Below are 19,044 nucleotides of genomic sequence, written 5' to 3' on the forward strand. Positions count from 1 at the left end.
TTCTGTTGAGAAGGGAGCCAGGCCAGTTCTCAGGGAACGAGAACTCCCAGCATCTTCCCAGCCCAGCCCAGGCTGCTGCCCTGTCCCAGCCTCTGTTCCCCTGGGGGCCCTGCGTGTTTGACTCTAGAGCAGGCCGGGAGCAGCAGATGAGGCAGAGGACAGCCTGGGCCAGGCAGATAAGAAGGAGTTTAGCAAGCAAAAAAGGTAAAATGGCAGTGGAGTATTACCTTGGACTCAACGACATTTCTCCATTGGTCTGTCTGCTTGGGGGCAGGGACAATAACACGTCCTGCTGCATTTGTTATTTCAAAGGGCAGTTTAGGATTTTCATTCTCACACACGGTGCACAAAGCAGGACTCAACCTTTGGCGTAAACTAAACAAGCTGCTCACAGATTCTGGCAGCCACAATGAGCATTTGGGTGAGAGCTCAGACCTGCCCCTGTCCCAGAGGGAGGAGGTCATCTGTGTGGGGACTGGACCACTGACCTACCCGCTCCTAACTCCCAAACGTTCAGTAACTCTGTTATCAGTGCCTGTGAGTGTTATTTAAACCATAAGAAAAACCACACTGGGCCAGACCAAAGGCCCAGCTAGCTCTGAACCTTGTCTTCTGACAGCAGCCAATGCCAGGTGCCCCAACAACCAGTCAACAAGGCACCACTGGCAGTTGAACCTAGGATCTCCTGTTTACAAAACAGAAGCTTTAGCCAGCTAAGCCATGGTGCCTGAGGGTGGCCAAAATACACTGTCTGCCCACACCTGACTCCCTGCCATCACCATCAGGGCCTGACAAGCTTTGCTTGTGTTTGGATTCTGCAAAGCAGAGGAGCAGGTGAGGTTTTTCTTGCAAGCTGTGTGTGAGTGAATCTTTAGCCAGGTCTGCACTACAAAGTTGTTTCAGCAGAATTATATTGCTCAGGTGTGTGAAAAACACACAACGCTCTCTCGGTCGGTAGCTTGTGGCTGGTGTACACACTGCAATGCCATGTCTGGCCATAGGCGGCAGGTTTGTATAATTTTTGGCGGGTCCCAAAATGGTGGTGCCCCCCCGCTCCCGCCCTGTAAGCTGATACAAAATGAAGCTACAACGCATCAGTGCCACAAGATTGCAAGGTTGGAGAAGGGGTAGGGGGTTCCAGGGGCCAGTCAAGGGACAAGGAGCAGGGGGGGTTGGATGGGGCAGAGGTTCGGAGGGGCAGTGAGGGGACAGGCAGCAATTGGGTAGGCATGGGAGTCCAGGGGGTTTATCAGGGGACAGGTAGGGGGTGGGGTCCTGGGGGAAGTTGGGTGGGGTCTCAGGAGGGGGCAGTTGGGGACAAGGAGAAGGGAGGCTTAGATAGGGGCTGGGGTCCCAAGGGGCAGTTAGGGGCAGTTGTCTCGGGAGTGGGTAATCGGGGGACAAGGACCAGTGGTGCTTAGATAGGGGGAGGGGGTCCTGGGAGGCAGTTGGGGCAGGGGTCTGGGGAGGGGGCAATCAGCGGCCAGGGGCTGGGATTCAAAGGGTTCTGAGCTGCTGGCAGCCGCGGGGAGCCCTGAGCCCTTTAAATCCCAGCCACCGCGGCTGGCATTCAAAGGGGTCTGGGCTCTCTGCCCCTGCAGGCAGCCCAGAGCCCTCTGATTCCCATCCGCGGCTGAGATTTAAAGGGCTCTGGGCTCCCCGCTGCAGCTGGCAGCCCAGAGCCCTCTGATTCCCAGCCGCGGCTGGGATTTAAAAGGCTCTGGGCTCCCCGCTGCTGCCGGCAGCCCAGAGCCCTCTGATTCCCAGCCGCGGCTGGGATGTAAAGGGCTCTGGGCTCCCCGCCGCAGCGGGCAGCCCAGAGCCCTCTGATTCCTGGCCGCGGCTGGGATTTAAAAGGCTCTGGGCTCCCTGCGGTTGCAGGCAGCCCGGAGCCCTCTGATTCCCAGCTGCAGCTGGGATTTAAAGGGCTCTGGGCTCCCGGCGGTTGCAGGCAGCCCGGAGCCCTCTGATTCCCGGCCGCGGCTGGGATTTAAAAGGCTCTGGGCTCCCCGCTGCTGCCGGCAGCTCAGAGCCCTCTGATTCCCAGCCGCGGCTGGGATGTAAAGGGCTCTGCGCTCCCCGCTGCTGCCGGCAGCCCAGAGCCCTCTGATTCCCAGCCGCGGCTGGGATTTAAAAGGCTCTGGGCTCCCCGCTGCTGCCGGCAGCCCAGAGCCCTCTGACTCCCGGCTGCGGCTGGGATTTAAAGGGGCGAAACCTAGCTCCAAATATTGGTGGAGCAGAGCCCCTGATTGTGAATATTCCTGGGGCTTTAGCTCCACGAGCCCATATAAGTTGGCGCCCATGTGTCTGGCGACAAAAGTGCCCTGTTTTGCTGACAAAATAAAACGACTTCAATGAGAGGGCTAGAGCTTTTTGCAGCAAACTTAAAGTAACAGAGTAGACGCTGCTGTTCATTATATCACCATAACTGGCCTTCCCCAGTATCCCACAATGCCCGCCGTGAACTCGTCTGCCCTGCATTCCTGCTACAGAGCCATAGGCCCCTCCCCTTTCATCGCTCCAGGAAGTTCTGACAGCTGAGCCTGCTGCTCTGCTCCGGCAGCCAGGAGCAAATCACTGCCATGGATGCTGCTCTCTCCCGCCCTGCGAACACAGAGCAGGGTGGCGGGAACTTCCTGACAGTGTAGGGGGGCCACTGGCATCCGAACTGTGACACGCCCATGACACCCCTTCCCTCAAGGAGGCTCTTACCTTCTAAACAGGGATGGCTGTTTTCTAGTAAAATCAGGAAAAGGGAAAGAGAAAACTCAAAAGAGGTTCCTCCTGGCACTCACGTACCTGAACCCAAATACTCTCTCAGTCCTCAAAGAGAGACCTGGAGAAGGAGACTTGCTGAAGCAAAGCCACAGGGGTCTCTGAGGTTTCCCTGGCCCCTCGCCCCTGTCCTGCCTGGCTGATGTCAGCATCTCTCTGTGAGGTCACCACCTCCCCACCATCTTGGACCAATAGTCTGAGGTCCTGCAAAAGGCCTTTGTGATGTCACTGCCACACCCCTCCCTTGCTGTGCTAATGTCCTGCCCCTGCCCAGGCACTTTGGAGGTTTGAGCTACTCCCTGTGGATCACCCCACTCAAGGAGCGTTTGTTCTAGGCAGCAAGCCGGCTAGACAGGAAAACATCAGACGCTGCTCCCAAAGTTACACTCAGTTTTTCAGAAATTAGTCGACTTTATGGCCAGAAGAGACCATTAGAGCATCTAATCTGACCCCCTGCATATCACAGGCCTCTTGTATGACACAAGAGCTACTTTTGGGCAAACACATTCCAGAAAGGCATCTAGTCTCCATTAGATGACATCAGGAGATGGAGAATCCACCACTTTCCCTAGAAGACATTTTTCTCCAGCCCTCAGAACATTTGGTGGCTCTTTGCAATTGAATGAGCTCAACCTGTTTAGCTTATCAAAAGAAGATTGAAAGGTGATTTCACTGAAGTGTTGAAGGGCCTTAATGGAGAGAAAAGATTGGGTATGAAAGGGCTCTTTAATCGAGCAGAGAAAGGCATAACAAGACCCAATGGCTGGAAGGTGAAAAGAGACAAATTCATATTACAACTAAGGCACAAATATTCAACAGCCAGGATGATTCACGACAGGAACGAGCTCCCAAGGAATGTGGTGGATTCTAATTCTAATTCCTTATGAATATTCTGTGTGTTTGTGTGTGCAGGGAAGGAACATGCTATATGCCCAGAAGACTTTATTCCTCCAGGCTGTAAGGACAGAGGGGATGTCAGGGAATTGCTCCTTCAATCCCCCCCACAGAAAGGCCCTTCTTAGGAAAGGTGAAATCCTGGAGAGAAAGAGTAACACTGAACTAGACTCCAGAGAGACAGATTTTTATAATCACTGTGAGAAGTTTTTCACCTGACCAGGGACTTGAACCCTGGACCCTCAGATTAAAAGTCTGATGCTCTGCCAACTGAGCTAGCCAGGCTCACATATTAAAAAAAAAAGCACAAGTTGGTACAGAGGTGAAGCTAGTCAAGAAAAAGCGAGACAACCACAATAGGGGAAACCTGCTGCTCTCTCTCTCTTCCCAGCCCTGGCCTGGCTGGGTATTAGTGCTGGTTAAAAAGATGGGAAAATATCGGCATCTACCAGCCTTTCATAGCTGTACAAGACTCAGGCACAATACAGAGGTGCCCATCTGTAAGTGCCAAATGGCTGGATTGGCTAATGCAGCCTGTAGACGTCCAGGGCACTCTGGGATATACAGCCAAGTGTCCATCACCATCATCATTTCAAAGGGATAATGATAATGGTAGCAAGGTTCACAACTGACTCAGCAGTTGCATACAAAGGTGCATGTTTGGCAGTTACGTTGGCTCAGGTTGGCCACCCCAGTCTAGATGTAGAAGTTACAACATTTAAACTTGAAAGAGGGGCCAATTTCCCCATCATTTCCCACCTTTACATCCAAACACGATGAAGGTAGCAGATAGAGCCAGAGCAGGTTGTCTATGGGACCAAGTATATGCAGAGTATCCGCGACAGAGGTTTGTTCAACCTGTTCTTAAAAACCTCTGAGGACAGAGACACCACAGATGCCTTTGGGAGCCTATTCCAGAGCTTAACTATACTCAGAGTTTGACATTGGTGAAGTAGGAGGCTGAGAAAAACAACACTGGCTGTCAAAAAAAAAACAGCTGTTCCTGGTGCTTTAAGCAGTAGGCCTGGGTTCAATTCCTCTAAAAACCAGAAGTTTTTCAATGAAAATCTCCATTCATTTCACATTTGAAATGGAAAGGAAAAGAGGGCTTCATGTCCTTATCAACAAGGCAAAGAATGGCTTTTTTCTCAGTAAATATTTTTAAAAGGCGCTGACTCAACCTGAAGATCTCATTGCATTTGTATTTACAATGGAATGATTCTCTCTAGGATAGACAGAAATTCTTCAGCTAGACTCGGATTCCACGGGAATACGAGAAGCGATTGTGTCTAACACCTGCCTTTTTTCGGACAAGAGTGATGTCCAAGTTTTCCATGGACATTTCCCTTCCAGCACCTCAGCCCCCTCCAACAATACAAGAAACTGAAATGCACAGAAAGTTTCTCACCATAGGATTCACTGACCAGGCCGGAGGAAAAGTTTTGCCAGAACACTTGGTTATAATATCCCTCCCTGACCTTAAATGGAAAGCAAGGGGCTAACTCTCAGAGCACATAACCACAGCTTATGAGCCTCACATTCTACACTGTCAATGTACCCTTCTCCCTCCCCCTCTATATTGACCAGCCAAGCCTGCCCCCCTCAAGCCACGCCAAGACTCTTCTGGGTAAGGAGCTTGGAATTTACCCAGCTAGGGGCTCTACACGCACCACTTTTGAAGATGTTTGAATTCCCTCCAACTTCTCTCATACAAATGCTAAATAGTTGGTGGTGTAATGTTACAGGAGAGGTTGAAATTAAGCTATTTCATCAGATAGAAGACAGTGATTGTGTCAGAAGTGGGATGTGAATGGAGCCTAGAGCAACAAATGACAGTGTTAGAGGGCTTATTCCTTCACCCTCTCCTCCTCTTGCCCTGGCCTCTGTGGCTTTTAAACCTTCCCTTGGAGCTGTCAGCACCAGCCGCCTCTGCTCCAGGTGCCCAGAGGAGGAGAGGTGCTGGGCTTCCGCCTGCCCAGCCCTGACTATGAAGCCTGGCCCTGGCCCTGCTTCTTTCAAGTGCCAGGTGGGCAAGAGGGAAAGCACAGTGGCAAGTGCCAGACTTGTGGGCACCAGGTGAAGCCATGAGAATCCCAACCCTCAGGTGTCAGTAGCCAGTTCTACAGCCCTGACCCATCCAGCAGGAGGGGAAAAAAATGGCTCTTGCACAGCTGGAGACAGGGAAGTGGAAGCTCCAGGGCTTTACCACAAGGTCTCACTGAGATTTGAACTCAGATTGCAAGATTCAGAGTCCTGAGGGCAGCCCGTTACACCATGGGAGCAGCTCATGCTGCCTTCTCTGGCCATCAGTGACCCTCACGGGGCCTGCTCGAGTAAGGGACTGTTGGCCCCTTACTAAAGCTTAGTGGGGGGTTTGGTTGGCTAGTTCCCAGTCCCAATAGAAGGGGGAAGGGCCAATGGGAAATCAGGACCCTGAGACTGACAGTCCCCTGGGGCAATGGGGAGAGGCCAAAGCTCCAAGTTAGCCGCACTGACAGGCCAGGCAGTGTAATGAGAGAGTCACCAGGCCAGGGGGTCCCATCCTCCGTGGGAGCTGGAACTGCCTGGGCCAGAGTGGGACAGAGCTAAGGAGAGAGCAGGAGCCTAAGAAGAGCCAGGGAGCAGAGCTGCACAGGTGTAGTGCCAGAAACTGCTCCCTGTAGGACTTTGTTACCTGCAGCAGTTACTGAGACCTGAGGTTGTTCTTATTTGCTGACTTGTCCTAATTGGCTAAAACTTGACAGTGGTGGGGGATGGAAGCATAAACGCTTCGTCCTCCAAGCGACCCTGCCTGGTGTCCATCTGTATCTATTACCTCTTAATACAGGATTTTAAAAAATAGAGTGAGGTCATTTAAAAATAATTTATTTTGCAGCTTCATTTACTATGCTAACAATGTAGCATCCTGACACTGATACTTCTGCCCATGTTACCTGTGGTTTGGATTCATTTTAGTGGGACACGGGACATGTGGAGGATAATTTAAACTCTTAATTTCCTTATGGTTTCCCTGCAATATACTTCTATGCTGGTGCAATTTCTGACCATTGCACATCTATTGTATTTATTACAATAGCACAAGTAAGTCACACAAGTGACATAGTCTAAGGGCTTGGCTACACTTGCAAGTTAGAGCCCATTAAAGCAGCCCCGGGTGCCCTAACTCCTGAGGTGTCCACACTCGCAAGGCACATGGAGCACCTGGGCTCTGTAGGTGGAGCGCTCCTGGTAATCCACCTCCATGAGAAGCATAAAGCTTGCTGAGCCTTGCTGAAATACCCGGGCATCAGTGTGGATGACGTATTGCATCACTGCACTGTGTTTGGCCTCAGGAAATGTCCCATAACCCCCTGAAGTCAAGTGCCCACTCTGGTCATTGTTTTGAAATCGGCTGCAGGCATGCGGATATCCCCTTTCAAAGCTCCGTTTCTGACAGCCGGCTGCTTATCTGCTCTGGGAGAAAGCAACCATTAGTATGGAATGCTGCTGCTGTTGTGAGGGTGTATGGTGGGAGGTGGGGGTCTGCTGCTGTCCGAACACACAAGACAGCATGCTGACACACTCTCAGCCCCCCAAACACACTGTCGCTCCCCCCATGTACACACAACACACTCCCTGTCACACTCCACCCCCGTCCCCCATTTGAAAAGCACGTTGCAGCCACTTGCACACTGGGATAGTTACCACAATGCACTGCTCTCTGTGGCATTGCCAGAGCTGCTAATGTGGCCACTCCAGTGCGCTTGCAGCTGTCAGTGTGAACACACGGCAGCGGTTTCCCTGCTGTGGGTTAACTCCCAGCGCTCTACCTCTGCAAGTGTAGCCAAGCCCTAAATTTGCCAGACCAACCGAACTCAGTAACTGCCCTCCACCCCCACATGCAGGGAGTAGGGGCACCGTGGAGCACACGCCGCACTTACTGGCTCAGCCTTGTGCATGCTGGGGTGGCCACCTCCCCATTGATGAGACCTGGTCCCACCATCTCCGCGGAGCTCCAGTCTGCCCTGCTGCCATCCCTGTCTGTGTTGTCTTCTCTAGCAGTTGACTGGAAGGTGAGCACTGGCCGCATGCCATGTAGCCGTGTTGTCTCGAAGGGCGAAAGCAGGAGGAATGGTGCCTTCATAGCCCACCCAATATTCCATAACATAGTTAAGGAAAATATTTCTCAATGAATTCTCAGTAAAAGATCAGAAGCAGCCAGTGTCTGCATCAGTCTACGAGCATTGGTATTTACTTGAAATTTGTCAGACCAACCTATCTAACACCTAACACACATTTGAAGTTCTTCTTTTCACACTTGCTCATTCTCAGGTTCTGCTTTGTCTGCAGACAGATCCATTCTCTTTCAGGACAGCCTTGCTCTTTCTGTCTGTGTCACTCACTGAGGTGTCGGAGTAAACACTCCCCTTCCTTCTATTCTCAGACAAACACTAGTATTAAGTGTTTGCTACTGATGGGTCTAGAAAGCATTTGTCAAGTGGAAGATGCTGTTTCTGGGGGATTGCTCCCAAGATCCAGTACTTTGGGTTCAAATGTCTCCCAGCTTCCTTGGGGAAAATAACACCAAGGCTACAAGAAGGAAGTAGTTTTTCTACCCCAGATGGGTCTTGAACCCACAATTTCTGGCTTAGGAAGCCAATACCTTATCCATTAGGCCACTGGGGTCCTGAAGAGCAGTAAAAAGAAGGATGGAAATTCCCTCTCAGGATTGCACATTCCTCACATTCACTCAGAAGCCAAATACCCATTTAATGGCCTCACAGAAACGTCTGCATCCCCCGGCAGCGAGGCAACTGGGCAGGTGGCTGACAGAGCTGAGCACCACCTTTCTGCCAACAATCTTTAGAGAAGAACCCCACCCTAGAGTCACCCCTCCCTCCTTCAGCACCTCCACGGCTGTGGCTCTGAGTGGCAGTAGGATGATTAGGGGGTGAATCCGGGGCTGGAAGGGGGGGGTAAGGTCGGCCTGTAAGGAGGAACCAGGTGGGGCAGACCCAGGGGGAGGCTGTGGGCTGCTGGTTGGTTGTTGGGATCCAAGCTCTAGATCAAAGCTGGGCAGTGACCTGACACCCAGGGTTATAAGGCCGACATAGTGACCCCCTTACTGGCCTCGGTGAACCCCAAACCCTTGTTACTAAGGGCATTGAGGAGTCTCTGTCCCTTAATAACTTCTGGGAGCTCCCCAGCAGGCTGCGGGCGTCAGCCGCCTCCTGCCTCACAGGTTAGACTCTGGGTGCTGTGCCAGCCGCCCCCTCGCTTGCAGGCCCAGTGTAAGAAGCAGGAGGCCTGGTGCTGGCAGAAGAGCGTTTTGATTAATCGACCTCTGTGTGATGGGCACAGGACGCTTCCACTCAGTAGTATAGCTGGGGGGGAGCAGGGGGAGCAGCTAAGGGCATCGGGTTCCTCCGGTGGGGGTGTGGAGCAGCCGTTCGTTTTCCTGTTCGCACTCCTCTGCGGTGTGAAAATCGGGGAGGGGAGGCAGAAGCCCCACTTCCCTCCCGACATGACGCCCAGTGGGGGAAGCCAGGACAACAGGGTGGGGGGGCGGCAAGTGGTGGCCAGACTCTCACCGCCAGGGTCTAGTCTAGCTCAGGGTCCAGCTCAACTTCCTCCCCACGCCACTGGCCCCCAGTCCCCTTCCACCACCAGGTCAACCCAGGCACTAGGGCAGGAACAGGGTGAGGCAGCAAGTCAAGCTGAGCAAGGCAGGCAAAAGCGAGTCTTGTCTTCATGGGCCGCTCACAATGACGTCCTTTTTGTGTGCAACTGCTGCAAAAATATCTTGGGCAGAGAAGCAACAGGCCAAAATATTACTATGCAGCTGCCAAAGTAGCTCAGTTGGGAAAGCATTAGCCTGAAATTCTAAAGGTCCCTGGTTCAATCCCAGGCTTTGGCAGGCCCTGTCGTCCCTCTTTGCACAGTGGTGGCTTGTTTTCTGGGAGCACAGTGGTCCCTGCGCCCAAGGTGAGTCCCTGAGCTTGGGCTCTGCAGTAGGAAAAGATACTGTGGGCTTCGGCCCCTAATTGGCTGGCCTGACATTTAACAATGAGGGACAGGAGCTGTCTCTCCTAAGTGAGTTATTGGTGGACCCAATATGGCAGGAAGAGAGTGCTAGAGGGGGTGCTGGGCAGTGACAGGCAGATATAGAGGATGAAAACTCTTCTGTGCAGCTGAGGGAGGGCAGTACCAGGGAAGGGGCATGTGTGAAAGTGGCCCTGTGGAAGGGATTTGGGGGCCCAGGAGGAGGCACTTGATGTTCAGTGCCTTGGAGCAGCTGGGCTTGGACATGGTGGGTGTTCAGAAAATGCACATTAACAACTCTAGGGTAGCTTGATGGGCAGAGGGTGATTGGAGGAAGGGCCCATCTCTCTGGTCCTCCAGGCCAGTGAAGAACGATGGTGTTGGAGTCTTGTTCTTCACATTCATGGTGCGAGTACAGAAGGTGCTGGAGCTCCAACCAGGGAGGGCATTACTGGTGGGCGTTGTGCTCTGTAGCACTGGTTATGGCTATATTAGTGTGTATGGTCCCCAGTTAAGGCGTGAAAGGAAAGTTCTATGAAGGAACTGGCTCCCTTCCTTTAGATTGTTTGGTGTTGAGCAGGATTTCAATTCCCTGACCCAGGGCAGAGGATATTGGAAGCTGAACATCCAGAGCTTGCAAGATAAAGGAGCAGACGGGGAGGCCTGGTGGTGTTGGCAGAACGGAAAAGCATCAGAGGGTTCTATGGCAACCAGGGGGATTGGTGGGAGTCGGTGAGGGAGGAGTTGGCGGCTTTGTTGTGGCAGTCGGGCAAACACCACAACATTTAAGAAACCAATGGTGCCAAGTCCTGCAGCGTCGCCTGTGGGATTTCCACAAGAGCATCCAGGCAGGGGAGCCAGTCAGCGTGTGACTGTAAGACCGGATCAAGCGACAGCTGCCCGAGTTCCAGGAGATGAGGCTGCAGCTGGCTGATATGAGCAGGAGCATCGAGTGAAGGGAGGAGCAGACTCCCCTGACATTTTTGTGGCCTGCAGGGAATGGAGACAAAGCAGGGGGATGCGGGGACTCAGGGCAGGACCCACAGATCTGGTAGAGCAGGACTATAGTCGCTGAAGGAGGAGAGAGAGTCCTGCGAGAGGAAGCCGCTGGTGGGAAGCAATAAGTGCAGAGTGCAAACCAGCCAGCTAAGAGTCACAGGGGTCTAGAAAATGAAACAGCAGCAGGTCCTATGGTGTAATGGGCAGCACTCAGGACTCTGAATCCTGGAATTTGAGTTCAAATCTCAGTGGGACTTCCTGGAGTTATGTTAGTTTGCTGCAAAGCCCTGGAGCTCAATGTGCTTGGCTACCCTCTCTCAGGGTGAACTAGAGTGAATTTTTTCCCGACTGATGGCCACTGGAGATAGGTATTTGGTCTGGCTGGTTCAATGGGCGTCTATAGGTTGGGGTCCTAGAATTTAACAGTCTGGCTAGAGAGTCCTGTGGTTTGACCATATGGTTGTTTCTCGCTGCTTCACCTGATGTCCGCAACTTTGGTCCCTGCAGCTACCACACTCTTCCTCTAGCCCACATGGCATTTAAAGGAAGGAGTTCCAGGGCCAGGCTTCATAGTCAGGGCTAGGCAGGAGGAAGGAAGAGTCCCAGGCTGGAGCCCAGCACACCTCTCCTCCTCTGAGCACCTGCAGCAGAGGCAGCTGGTGCTGACAGCTCCAAGGGAAGGCTTAAAAGCCACAGAGCAACCAAGGGCAGGGCAAGAGGAAGGCAGGACCATGCCTATGCGTGCCCAGCAGACAGCCACAAAGACACCCGGCCAACCTCCTCCCTGCCATGCCAACCCCCCACTGAAGGCCACTCACAGACCAGCATTCGGTCTGCGGCCAGCATCACAAGGTGGTTGGAAAGCAGGGCCAGCTCCCGAGTGGGGCCTCTGACCATTCCCACTCAAGGGGCTCCTTTTGGCAGTGGGGCAGGAGTTATTTCCACCAAGAGGCTTTTTTCCAGCTGCTGAGAAGCACAGAAGTACCCGGTGTTTGCTCTTGCGGTGAAAGGGGTTAATACGTTTAGGCGGCCTGACTAGCTCAGCTGGCAGCACCTCTGGCTCTTACTCTGAAGGTCGAAGTTACAATTCCCTGTTTGGGTGCTTGGGGCTCCTCTTCAACAATACAACACACAATGTGCCTAAGCCCCCACCCAATAACCTGGGGAAACTAACCCTGGCCACTGGGTGCCTCTAAGAGATGATACTTTCCCCACTCACAACCACTGAGTGCAGAAAAGAAACTTTAATAAAAAGGAGGAAAATCACCTTGTATTAACTTGGGAAAACACCACAATCAGGATTCATAACACCACACTATGAGCAAAACACCCACCCACAGTGCACTGGGCAGTGGCCTTTGGCCTCGGGCTCTTAAATCAAGACCCCAGAAGCTCTGTGGATGTGCCCCTCCCTTCACTGCACCTCACCCACAGCTGCTGTCCTGGGTCAATGAAAACCCAGAGTTCACCTCTCACCTCCCGGGGGGAAAGCCCCTTTCTCCCTCCGCTGTCTGGCCACATTGCCGGCCACTTGCTGTTCCCCCCTGTCACCGCTCTGCTGGCCACCCTCTCTGCTCTGGGGCGTCTTGTGGTCCCACCAGGAGCGGAACAGGCTCCCTAAAAGCAGGGCCGCCCAGAGGATTCGGGGCTCTGGGGCAAAGCGGGGGAGCGGACATAAAAAAAGGCGCCACCTGCTGCGGCGCTTGTACTCACTGGGCGGCGTCCGAGTCTTCAGTAGCAGCAGGTCCTTCACTCGGTCTGCGTCTTCGGCAGCACTGAAGGACCCACCACAGAAGTGCATCCGAAGACCCGGAGCGCTGCCAGGGAAGGGATTCTTGGCCAGGGTTTGTGGGGCCCCTGCGGGGCCCGGGGACTTGGGCAAATTGCCCCACTTGCCCCCCCCCAGGGTGGCCCTGCCTAAAAGTAGCAGCCACCAGAGCCCAAACAGTAGCCCCACCCCTTCCACTCGATGCCACGCCCATACCCCACCCCTTCTCCCCAAGGCCCCGCTCCTACGCTGCCTCATCCCCCAAGACCCCTCCTCCAGCTCACTGGTCTCCGTCCCCTCCCCCCATCATTAGCCCTTACTGTCATTACAAAGTGGTAAGGCAGAGCCCTCCCATGTTTAAAAGTCCTGGGGTGTTGTTCCCCCCTGTTCAGGCACCCCTGGGTCCCTGCACGTCACACAGCTCTCCCTGATTTCAGCTGTTAGTGAGGGAGCCTCACTGCTAGCACAGACTGGGCAGTTTGTTGCATGAGAGACACTGTCCCAAAGCAGGACTAATGCTTAGAGCTGGTTATCAGTGATTTCAGATCTGTTGCTCTGCATCAAGACTCTCCATTGAGTCTTAACCAGCTCTGTTCTTACACAGGGAAGAACAAAAGGGTCAAATGGGGCCTGGAACCCTTAAGAAGAATCCACCCCACCAAGTACAACACTTGTCGTTACCTGCTCTCAACCCCACTGAGAATGTTTTGGGGTCACTCCTTGGCTTTATCAGCCTAGGGGGTCACAGAAAACACTGATTGACAGGTGCTACAGTGGCACAGTTGGTTAGCATGCAGTACTGAGGAGAGCTATGCTGAGATTGGGAGTTCAAACCTCACCTAGAGCACTGGTTTTCATTAACAACATGGCATCACCCTCTCATTTGGCCCTGTGGAATGTAGAACTCCAGCCCAGGGAACCCTGAGAAAGAAAGGAGTCAATAATGCCCCCTTCCATTATTACCTCCTCTCCAGAGCTCAGGTCAGAATCTATAATCCTTTCTTCCCCCAGCCCCTGTGCCAGGATCCCTCAAGCAGAGCCTGGAGTCCTGCCCATGGCGTCTGTACTATTGACAAACACTAATTACCATAATCTAGTTGAAACAGGGTCAGTATGAAGTCTACCCTGCCATCTGTTGGTGATCTGTTGTCAAGGCCTTTTGGGGCTGATGTCATTTGCATGTTTACACCCACCCCGGATTGCATGATGGGATTGCTTGTCCAAATGGCCATTTCAGTTGCTGTGGGATCCCCAGTCTCTTTCTTATTGGGGCAGGAGTAATCCAGTGTATTTTCCTGTTGATCTTGGATCAAGGACAGAGTAAATTTTATTCGAGAATATTTAGAATAAACGATACAAAGTGTTTAAAGCGTCAGTTATTATGTCATTGGGGCTTACATACAGGTTGTGGATGGATGTTAGCATTTTGGTGTTAGGCAGCATATACATATACACAGTCTGTCATGTCCCCAATGCAGGGTATACGGTGGGTGAATTCAAGATACAGTCAGTAAACACTGAGGGTACATCACTCATACAAACAGGTTACAGATAGCCATGGGCATGAATAAGCGGGCTGAGTAATGGGGTTAGGATGACCCTCACATGGTAGAGTACAGTTTGGTGGGTTCAGGGCTTAGGGGATAGAGTCCAACGGGGGGGTCCCTGGGTCTCGTCCCCCCTTCAAGTGCACAGAGTCACTGTGGAAACAAACAGGGGAAGTTTACAGGTCTCTTCCTCCTTGTGGATGCATGGAGTCACGCCTGCTCACTCTTGGTATTGACGGTGGCCGGTGACATGCTCTGTGTAGATGTCTCTGGACCACCGGATAGCGTCCGAGACCATTAGGCATCTCATGAGCCGCGCGTAGCGACGGCCCACCCCACAGGTCCGCAGTAAGCGCTCATTAAGGGGGTCCCATGCGCCCAAGGACCCAACGATCAGAGCGTCGGTGTAGACCTCGTAGCCCTGAGGCCTGAGAGCGTCACCCTCGCCTGAAAAGTACTCACCAATAAGGGGTATGGGTTCCTAACAGCAAAACATGGTGGGTGATAAAAATGGATTTTTGTTGTGTCTTTGTATGCAGTGGTTTTGTTGATGTCCTTTCTGCTGTCCCTGGCGTGGAAAAACAGAGACAGTTTTGAATCTCTTAAAATTGTTGTTAGTGCTGCAGTTCCTCATCATCAACTTATGCCGTTAATTTTTTTTTACAGTATATTTTGGTCCTTAGAGATAAAAGATTGCTCTGTGTGTGGCGTTATGGAATGAGACAGCAAATGTTAGTTACAAAGCTGGTGCATCTCCTGCAAAAGTCATGTGCCCCCACCACTGTGGTTCTGGTCTCAGTCAGAGCCTTCTCTTGTTGGAAAGGAGATGAAGCCTCTTCTGGTAAACTAGCATTTCACACTTGGTAATGCTTCTCTCCTGACTGGTGGCGGGGTTTAGTGCCAATGCTTATATATCACCTTACAACATGGGCTACGGCTATTATAGGTGAGAATAATGCATGCAGCAACTCATGAGCTTGTCATAAACTCTAAACACGTTTTTTTATAAAGCTAATGCCTGTTTTAACAACACTAACAAACAGGTGAGCAAGACTAGTTTCCAGCCATGCGTTTGTCACTTTTCAGTAAGGCCTAGGGGCCTTGGCATGAGCTGGCACCTGGTCTGCCAGTGTCAGAAGAGGATCTGCCCTCTCTTCTCCCCAGGTGTCTGTACTGGGAGCAGTACTGTTCAACTTATTCATAAATGATCTGGGGAAAGGGCTAAACAGTGAGGCGGCAAAATTTGCAGATGATACAAAATTGCTCAAGAGAGTTAAGTCCCAGGCAGACTGCCAAAAGCCACAAAGAGCTCTTACAAAACTGGGTGACGGGACAACCGAATGGCAGATGAACATCGGTGCTCATAAGTGCAAAGTAATGCACATTGGCAAACATAATCCCAACTATCCCTATAAAACGATGGGGTCTAAATTAGCTGTTACCAATCGAGAAAGAGATCTGGGAGTCATTGTGGATAGTTCTCTGAAAAAATCCACTCAATGTGCAGCGGAGCATTGGGAATCATTAAGAAAGGGACAGGTAATAAGACAGAAACTATCATATCGCCTCAATATCAATCCATGGTACGCCCACATCTTGAATACTGCGTGCTGATGCGGTCGCCCCCAACCTCAAAAAAGATATATGGGAATGGGAAAGAGTCAGAAACGAACAACAAAGATGATGAGGGGATATGGACCAGCTTCCGTCTAAGAAGAGATTCATAAGATTGGGACTTTTCATCTTGGAAAAGAGACGACAAAAGGGGGATACGAGGGAGGTCTGTAAAACCATGACCGGCGTGGAGCAAGTAAATAAGGAAGAGTTATTTACTCCTTCTCATAACACACAAACTAGGGGTCACCAAATGAAATTAATAGGCAGCAGCTTTATAACAAACAAAAGGAAGTCTTTCTTCACGCACCACACAGTCTACCTGTGGACCTCTTTGCCAGAGGATGTCACGAAGGCCAAGACTGTAACAGGGTTCAAAAAAGCACTAGATAAATTCATGGAGGATAGGTCCATCTATGGCGCTTCGCCAACGGTATCCCTAGCTAGGTATCCCTGTTTGCCAGAAGCTGGGCATGGGCGACAGGGGATGGAGCACTTGATGATTCCCTGTTCTGTGCATTCCCTCTGGGGCACCTGGCATTGGCCGCTGTCAGCAGACAGGATACTGGGCTAGGTCTTTAACTTTGACGGGTAGCTGGGAAGACGGTAAATCAGACAGAACCCGTTCGACAAACCTCTTCATTTCCTTGTTATTGCCTGACTCCTTTATTCATTGCCTTTTCCTTATTTCCCAGCAGACCAACTAGCCACCAGATTTGGGTGCTAGCAGAGGGACCTGACGAGCTCCTTCTTTTCGGCAGCGTTGAACATGCCAGGGCACAGTCAGATTCTGGATGCTCATCTGAATGTAACACCTAGCACTCAGCTTTATTTCTGTTTCTTAGCTCTTTTGGGCCATCGATCTTTGGTCTGACCCGTGGGATCCCTGCATTAGGAGAGATGGCTAATTAATGAGCCCATAAACCTTGGAAATCAAATGAAACCTGAAGTCTGTAGAAGACCTCGAAAGGCCCTTGGGGAGTGGAGTGCGAGCTGAGGAAGAGTTCCCTGCACAGCTTACCTCTCCATTCTCGTTTTCCTGTCCTGAGCGCAAAAGCCAGGAAGCAGCTCCGGGTAGGGAGGGGATACCATATGTGTGCAGTGGTTAGACAGGAAACAGCGAGGAACTGGACTCTTGTGGAGTGAAACAGGAAGCATCTTCTGTATGCCTGATGACTGCAGGTTTGAGAGAGTTATGTGGGAAGTGGAGGCTTTCGGTGGGCTTTCAGAGGCAATGTAATGGAAAGGCTGCAGAAAGTGGAATCCCAGGTTTTTAAACAATCCTCCACTAACACACCAAACTGCTCAGGTCTAGTTACTCATTGAAAATTAGAATAAAGTTACAGCAAGATTTCATCATAAATGAAGTCAAACCCTAAAGATTTCAGAACACAACTGCTACAAGGAGCCACGAGGGAAGCAATACAAAGTCAACCTTGTCTCAGAGAAAGGCAGTTAAACAATTTCTCTTTTTTAAAGCAGCATAATCTCCCCAAACGGAAGGGCACTGTTCCCGGAGAAGGGTCCTGGAGAGGGTTTTCCTCGTTGGTGCCGGCCATCCACCTCCCCGAAAGGCGGGAGCTAGGTCGATGGAAGAATTCTTCCGACCAAGGCGCGGCCTGACGTAGCCGCTCCGATTTACGTTCCCCGTGCAGACCAGGCCCGAGGGTCGGTGCGTGCTGAACAGTTAAGTCAAAACAGCTCCGTCCGTCAGAGGTGTGCAAAAGGGAAAACCCGCTCCTGGGCGACGCAGCCATGCCTACCCTAACCCCCAGCGTAGCTAAGGGCATTTGGGGAGGCGGTGGGTGGGCCTAAAGTGACGGAAAGCACTCCTCCAGCACGGGGTTGTGACAACCTAGTCTCCGTAGCACAGACGGGGTGGCCACCAAGAGACAGGAACAGACAGCGAAAGCCAAAGCGGCCCCAGGGCAGAGGGCGAGGCTGCCTGTTGGACGAGGGGACCAGGTGGGACAGGCGTTTTGGACAGGCCGTCCTCCCGTCAAAGGCGGAAGAGCCTGAGAAGGAGGGCTGGGCAAGAAACTACAAGCAGGCAAAGAAGCAGAGCAGGCAGGCAGCTGCCCTTAAAACCAAAGAAGGCACCGGTCCAAGCCCCCCCAAAAGCAGACTAGAGAGCAGACCAGCTGCAAAAGACCAGGGAAAGCCAAGAACACAGAGAGCCTTATAAGGCCCGAGTAAAGTTTCAGAGCTGAGGTTTGCTTACGAGAAGGAACAACAAAGGTGCCTAAAAGAACAGGGCCTGTGGAAAAGAGCGCTCCCAAAGGTACAAAAATACCCCCTGCTTTCCTTAGAGTCTGCTTTGCAGTGTACTAAGCTTAAGCAGCCCATTTTTGGCTTTCTGTTGCTCCAACCAATTGCCAGGAGAGAGCGCAAACACAGTCCCCCACTACCACAAATTATGCAATTGAGTTTCCTGCATTTGGGGAAATCACAGGGGTCAGCACACCTACAGTACAATGGATGAGCCTTGCCCTAGGAAAACCACCTTCGTGATCATGGTATCTCCCCTACTAGGTAAGTATGAGTTCCTGCTGCCCGGCCGCCGCCCGCCCTCGCTCGCCCCGCACTTATAACACACGGGGCGGACCGACCGCCGGCCTTGCCCACACCGGCCCCCACTGCCGACAGCTGCCCCAACGCGTCCCCCGGAGCCCCTCCCTTCTCCACGCCGAGCTCCCGGTGCCAAAGTCGGGCCCTGCCTGGCAGCCTGCGTCCGCTCCCACAATGCTCTGCTCGCACACAGATCTGCATACCCGCTCACGAGGCTCCGCCCCTCCGCTCGGGCCCCTGCCCCTGCCCGCCCCGGCCGCCGCTCTTGCCTGCCCTGTAGTGGTAGCCGGGTCCCGTCCCGGGCAGCCAGGCCAGCAGAGAGACGACATGGCCGACCTGCTGCTGGGGAAAGAGCGCAGCTTGCGTGTCGCTTCTCTCTCTCTCTCGCTCTCTCTCCCCCCACCAGAAGTTGGTCCAATACAAGAATGACCTCCCCTGCCTTGTCTCACGTCAGTTTCTCCTCAGGGCAGAAGGTCGGGCGTTGTCAGCCACTCTCCAGAAACTGGACAGCCACTCGATCCCTTTTGTTACCTGCCAAGTGAGGCTGAGTGCACTGGCAGGCAGCGCCGTTTGAAGAAGTGGAAGATTGGACAAATGACCAGGGAGGAGTATAAAAATATTGCTCAGGCACACAGGCGTGAAATCAGGAAGGGCAACTCACGCTTGGAGTTGCAGCTAGCAAGAGATGTGAAGAATAACAACAAGAAGGGTTTCTTCAGGGATGTTAGCAACAAGATGAAAGTCAAGGAAAGTGTGGGCCCCTTACTGAATGAGGGAGGTGACCTAGTGACAGAGGATGTGGAAAAAGCTAATGTACTCAATGCTTCCCCCTCTCCCCGTCTTCACGAACAAAATCAG

General features: G+C 52.3%; 3 non-coding genes across 3 annotated transcripts; 1 reads left to right on the top strand and 2 right to left on the bottom strand.

The window, feature by feature from the left end:
• Nucleotides 1–3,881: 3,881 nt before the first annotated feature.
• Nucleotides 3,882–3,954, bottom strand: TRNAK-UUU. Its single transcript has one exon. It is a non-coding gene; the product is annotated as a tRNA-Lys (tRNA).
• Nucleotides 3,955–9,492: 5,538 nt separating this feature from the next.
• TRNAF-GAA lies at nt 9,493–9,565 on the top strand. The gene has a single exon. It is a non-coding gene; the product is annotated as a tRNA-Phe (tRNA).
• Nucleotides 9,566–17,994: 8,429 nt separating this feature from the next.
• Nucleotides 17,995–18,158, bottom strand: LOC123360132. Its single transcript, XR_006575966.1, has one exon. It is a non-coding gene; the product is annotated as a U1 spliceosomal RNA (small nuclear RNA).
• Between the last annotated feature and the right edge of the window lie 886 nt (nt 18,159–19,044).

Source organism: Mauremys mutica, unplaced genomic scaffold (assembly GCF_020497125.1).
Source record: "Mauremys mutica isolate MM-2020 ecotype Southern unplaced genomic scaffold, ASM2049712v1 Super-Scaffold_100214, whole genome shotgun sequence".
In the NCBI taxonomy this organism is placed as follows: domain Eukaryota; kingdom Metazoa; phylum Chordata; order Testudines; family Geoemydidae; genus Mauremys; species Mauremys mutica.